The sequence below is a fragment of the Pteropus vampyrus genome, unplaced genomic scaffold (assembly GCF_000151845.1).
Source record: "Pteropus vampyrus isolate Shadow unplaced genomic scaffold, Pvam_2.0 Scaffold115, whole genome shotgun sequence".
Taxonomy (NCBI): domain Eukaryota; kingdom Metazoa; phylum Chordata; class Mammalia; order Chiroptera; family Pteropodidae; genus Pteropus; species Pteropus vampyrus.
This window is the reverse complement of record NW_011888896.1, coordinates 5,113,221-5,119,027: the sequence shown is the minus strand read 5'-3', so window position 1 is coordinate 5,119,027 and position 5,807 is coordinate 5,113,221. Positions and strand designations below refer to the sequence as shown.

The following is a 5,807-nucleotide window of genomic DNA, read 5'->3' as shown; positions in this document are numbered from 1 at the left end:
ATTATCAAACTATTCTCTCCCTTGCCACAGTGATTATTTCAGGCATGGGCATTTAACACAGGCTTAATTCAATTGGAAGTTGTCATTTCCCTGGCCATGGGGATTATAGGGATTGGTTAAGGAATTGGACACATGACCTCAATTTATCCAATCAAAATGAATGCCAGGAATGAGCTGGTTGATAGAAGAGATGCTCTTTATTTTTCTGAATGGTGTGGTGTAGAAACAACTTCTGAAATTTCTGTACCATTTTGCTTCCATGAGGGTAGCCAGTTTTAGTGCAATGCTGATAAGTAGACCAGATCCAAAGAATTATAGAGAATTGGAACTTGATCACTGATTAAACGTTACCTGAAGGAAAACCTACCTCTTGATTTAAAAAAATTTTGAGAGTACACTAATTTTTTACTGCTTAAGTTATTTCGAATTGGTTTTCTGTTTTTTGCAACCAAAAACATTTGAGCTAATATATCTGTGTACTATTTAAAATATATATATATCTTTGTTCTTAAACAGGCCAAAAAAGTAGTTTATTGCTGTTTTAGTTTATATTTATTTGATTATATACAAGGCTGGGAATTTTTTATATGTATATTATTCATTTTTATTTCTTTTTATAAATATCCTCATAGTTTATGCTCATTTTGAAATGTTACATTTTCATGTTTTTTTCTTACAGAAAAAGGGATGAAACTTCTAGTTTTACCCATTAAAACCTTTTTCATGTTGGTTACTTGTTTTTAAATTTTGAATATTCTGTTTTAAGATATCTGGACGTCTTAAGTTTTTATGTATTGAAACCTGTCACTTTGTCTTTCAGATTCTGCTTTTCCTCTTATTCTTAAAGAATTCTCTACTCTAAAGTCAGGAAGATATTTACTTACATTTTCTTTTTGTTCTTTATTTTTGTGTTTGTCTTCACACTTAAATCTTTGATTAATTCAAAAAATATTTTGGTGTATGCTGTATGGCGGGGCTAAACTTTACTTTCTCTCCAATGATGGCAGGCAACAGCAACTAAGTATTTGAGGCAAATAATCTTCAAATATAAAAGTAGCCATAAATTATTTATTATCTCATTTTCCTTAAATTTATTTCATGGAAGTAGGAAAGTTTTCCTCATTGGTTTGTTATCCAGGTTTAATGTTTAAAAATAAAATTTTTATAGGTAACTTTTAATCTAAAATGTCTTTTTTTGCTAATCTGAGCATGCTGTTGCTATGACTAAGATTAGATGTTTCTATGGCTACAGATGACTTTTTTTTTTTTTTTTTTTTCGGTAAAGAAAGGAGCTTGCCATTATCTTTCAAATCCTGATACAAAAGGCCCAGCAACTGGCTAGGCCCACTGTGTCCTATAAATACATTTCACCAACACTTTGTAGTGTATATTCAAACAGTAAATTGAGACCCAGGAACTGAAAAAAAAAACCAAGTCACCCTAAATTCACTGTTCAGAGAGTAACACCAGCAAAAAGGACCATGACAGTTCTTCACTTTTTCTTTGAATTGCAATCTTTTATGTTCTGACCACACAGAGAAGGGAAAAAGAAATTTCAGGCCTTATGGAGACTTTTCAGATGAAAAGTTTTTAAAGGACTCTTGCTCAGAGCAGCTTAATGAGGTGAAAAACATTTAGGCCATCTCTGAAGACCTGCAGTGAAAACAAGAACATTGTAATAATGTAAAGGTTGGGAGCTTTTTAGATTTATATAAGAAGCCCCAGGGATGATACTGTCCCATTGCTTTAAACAAGCTCAGTTTAAGTGGACCAAACGGGATACTGCTTCTGCTTTGGATCTGTAGGCCTGTGTGTTGAGTGGACTCCAGTGTGTTTTTCAGAGTGTAAGGATCTCTATGGAAATGATAGTTTAGTTTAAATTTGACAGAGTAAGTAGGAATTGTCAAAAGATACTTTGGGACACTTGCAAGCTTTTTATATGTATGTATACATGATATCAAGAAATAGAACTAGGAGCAATGAGTAGTGGCTGCTCCAAATGATTTTGCCTCCTAAATATCATTTGCATCCATCCCACCTATTCCTTTATATGTCTTTGCTTCCGTTTAGTCTAGGGGTCAGCCAACCTTTTTTGTAAAGGGCCAGACACTAAATATTTTAGGTTTTGTAGGCCATAGGTCTCTGTTTCAGTTACTCAACTCTGTTGTTGTAGCACGGATACAATCATAGACAATTGTAAACAAATTGTTCTTGCTGTGTTCCAAGAGAACTTTATTTACAAAAAGAGGTGGTGGACAGGATTAAGCCTGTGTGCTATGTATGGTTTGCTGACTACCGATTTAGACTTTTAACATCTCTCATCTGAGCTATTGTAATGACTTTTCTTTCTTATGATCAGTCAACTTCATTTCAGTTCCATAAAAATGTATTTTTGTAGGCATTCACAATATAAAGATAAGTAAGGCAAGATTTCTGTCCTTAAAGAACTGACAGTCCACAAGAAACAGATATGAAAGCCCGTAGCAGTAATATAATGAGCTAGGGTTGCTCTCTGCATTCTGCCAGAGTGGGCTCTCTACAAGAGATGATCGTTTCTCTTTTCTGCTAAAATACATTCAGTGTTATCTTAAAACATCATCATAAGTCCTCAATGAGGAATGTAGATTTCTTATGATCTGGCTTATCTGGCCTATGACCATCTTCCTAGACTCATCTTTTCCTCTTTCCACTTCTATACCTTAAATTGTAACTGCTAGTACTAATAAATCTTAGTACTAGCTACAGCAACAAGAAATACCATTATGCTCTTTTTGTACTCTGTGCTATCTGCATATGTTGTCCTAAAATCACTTCCGTTTACTCCCCTACATCCAATGAGAGGAAAACTCATCTATTCAAGTTGTCCAAGGATTATAATGGGCTCCCTTGTTAGATGGCAAAATACCGTAGGCTGGGTATCTTAGCTTAGACACCAGAAATTGTTTTTCTCACAATTCTGGAATCTGGAATTCTAAGATCAGGGTGCCAGCCTGGTAAGTCTGATAAGGACTTTCTTCCTGACTTGCAGACAGCCATTTTCTTGCTGTATCCTCACATGGCAGAGAGAGAGAGAGAGAGAGTAGCTCCTTGGTATCTCTTCTTATAAGGCTGCTAATCCCATCACGAGGGCCCCACTCTAATACCTAATTACTTCCCAAATGCCTGTCTTCAAATACCATCACATTGTGGGTTAAGTCTTCAGTATATAATTTTGGGGAAACACAAACATTCTGTCCATAATATATTTAAGCAATACTTTCTATGGAGCAATGTAACACCACCTTTGCCCTATAACATAATTTAATCAAAGGAGTGATATTTTAGAGTCGCATTCAAGGAGGTGAGGAATTATACATATACATGTCTCTTTGGGGCCACCTTAGAGTATGTCTACTATAGTGATGTTGACACCTTCTTTCATCTAGAGGTGGGGTCCATTATGTTTCTTCCCTTTGACTATGAGTCCTTTTTTGTGAATTACTTCTATTACATTAGAATGGCATAGAAATGATGCTTTGTGAATTCTTAAATTAAGTTATAGAGGACAATATGGCCTTTCTCTCTTTCTCTCTCCTTATCTCTATCTCTCAAAGGCATGTATCCTTGGAGTCATGAATTGCTGTGAAAGAAGTCTAGTGAACTTGAAGCTACCATGTAGAGAGACTTCATGGAGAAGCCCATTTAGAGAGGAGAGGCTGATAGCCAATAGCAGACATCAAATGCCTGACATGTAAGCACACCAGCCATTAGTTTTGAGTTTCCTGTCTTTGAGTCCTCTGTCTGATACCTGAGACAGCAGCATAGATAAGTCATCTCTGTTGTGTTCTATTTGAATTCCTGATCTGTAAAACCACGAACAAAATAAATGGTTGTTTCTTGCCACTAAGTTTTGAGGTAATGTGTTATGTGGTCATAGTAACTGGAACAACAAAGAAGAAAAGTAAATTAAAACTAGCTACTCTGCTGTATATAATGGTTCCTAGACTCAAATACCAAGATTCTCCACAGGAAGACTCCTACTGGCCATTTGTTGTCTTAGTTTCTGATTTTCTACCATGTCATAGAGATAGTTTATCTCCTCTTGTTTAGAATGTCTTGAAGAAGTCCAATCACTTCTTGTGGGAAGTTCAGGCTCAACTTCTCAGGACTCTCAGAAAGGAAAAACATCCTACAGAAGAAACACATTCTAGATTTTGTCATATCACCAGCAGTCGGTATATAGACTTTGACATTTTATGAGGAGTACTTAAGCACCCCAATATCTCATCTTTCCGTGCCATTATGGGTTCTTTGCCCATTTTTTCCTAGCTAAATTATGTCTTAAATTGTGTTATCCCTAAACAAAGATCCAGTCTTTTAAAGGCGAATCAAACCCTGATATCTAGGGAATGAGAAACACTGTTTACTGCTTTTAAAATGGCATTTTTTCCTTATGTTTTAAAAATATGACAATCAAAGCTCAAATGAAAGACCTGATAATTTTTATTATATTCAAGAGGATAGATTTGGAAGAGGTCAAGGAATTATCTCTCTTTAAGACAAGTAGCCTTTCTTTCTTGCTATCATTCTGAGTGTTTGGTAACAAAGAGAGGTGGGATAAGTTCAGAAGAGACTTTCCTTATCCTTATTAAAATAAATTTCTGACAGTTCTGAATGCAACACTACCCTCAAATTAAGAGGAAGTTGTGATTTGCCTTGTAATAAACTAAGAATGATGAAATTCAGCAAACAATCTGTATTCTTCAGCTAAATTACTCCTGAAGGGCATTTGCAGTTGGCAAAGCTTTAAAGTTAAAATAGAGTTTCCTGGGAATTTTTCTTCATTTTTTTAGTAGTGGATTTCCACCTTGTCATGTGTTTCTTAGACCACTTTTCTTAAGTAGTTTCTAACACCATAGAGAGTAATATTTATATTACTTTGTTTATATTACTCTCAAAAATAGGAACCTAGGGGCAGTTGGAAGGAAAGAGAAGAAAAAAAAAACATTTCTATTCTAATGCAGCACTGGGTCATCTGTTTTTGGCAACAGTAATACCATCTGGTCAGTTAGAATTGGGTTTAATAAATATCCTATGTGACACCAGCTGCCTATCTATATTTTCTCAAGGGACTAATGCTCAGAGTTTCAGGACCTTCACAGGACTCATTAATATGAATTTGATGGAGTGATGCCAGTGATTTCATGATGCATGTAGGGAATTTGCATGTTGTGGAGTTGAAGTGCTGTCCTCAGGGAATTACAGTCTTGTCTTTTTCTTCAGTATTGATTTCCTCCTAGGTTCACTGCCAAAGAAGACCTTTCCAGGCCACCACCTCCTCCTCCTCCTTCATTTTCTTCTTCTTCTTCTTCTTCTTCTTTTTTTTTTTTTTTTTTTTTTTTGCAGAATGTGAGCCATTTTGATTAAGTATGCAGCCCTCTGTTTCAGAGAGACCTCTCTCTCCATCCCCTTGTTAGGAAATTGGTCCTATCATTTATCAAAAAATGGAGATTCTGACCAGTTCAAGCGCAGGAGTCCTTACAATAAGGGTGGAATTGTGACTTGCATCACAATAAAGAATAGCATTGAATGTACTTGTTGCAGATAATTTCTAGCAAAAATTCAGTACTTTTAAATGTTAAATTTCTATTTTATCAGTCTGTTTGTGAATTTTACCTATGGAGCATTTTTACAAGTGAAGGAAGGGTGCTGGTGGCAGTGGTGGCATCCTTTCCATTTCCTAACACACTAAATTTGTGACTAATCTGAAGATCCTTGAGAGATAGGCTTAAGATTTTTGCAAATGCAGAAGCTGTTTTAGTTCAGAT

The 5,807-nt window shown here is 35.5% G+C and overlaps 1 long non-coding RNA gene across 1 annotated transcript in view; it reads left to right on the top strand.

The window, feature by feature from the left end:
• The window catches only part of LOC111743500, a 105,712-nt gene extending 101,817 nt beyond the window's left edge, over window positions 1–3,895 (top strand). The window contains exon 4 of the long non-coding RNA XR_002781733.1: window positions 3,594–3,895. This is a non-coding gene — a long non-coding RNA (uncharacterized LOC111743500). The remainder of the gene's footprint in view (window positions 1–3,593) is intronic.
• The last annotated feature ends 1,912 nt before the right edge of the window (window positions 3,896–5,807 follow it).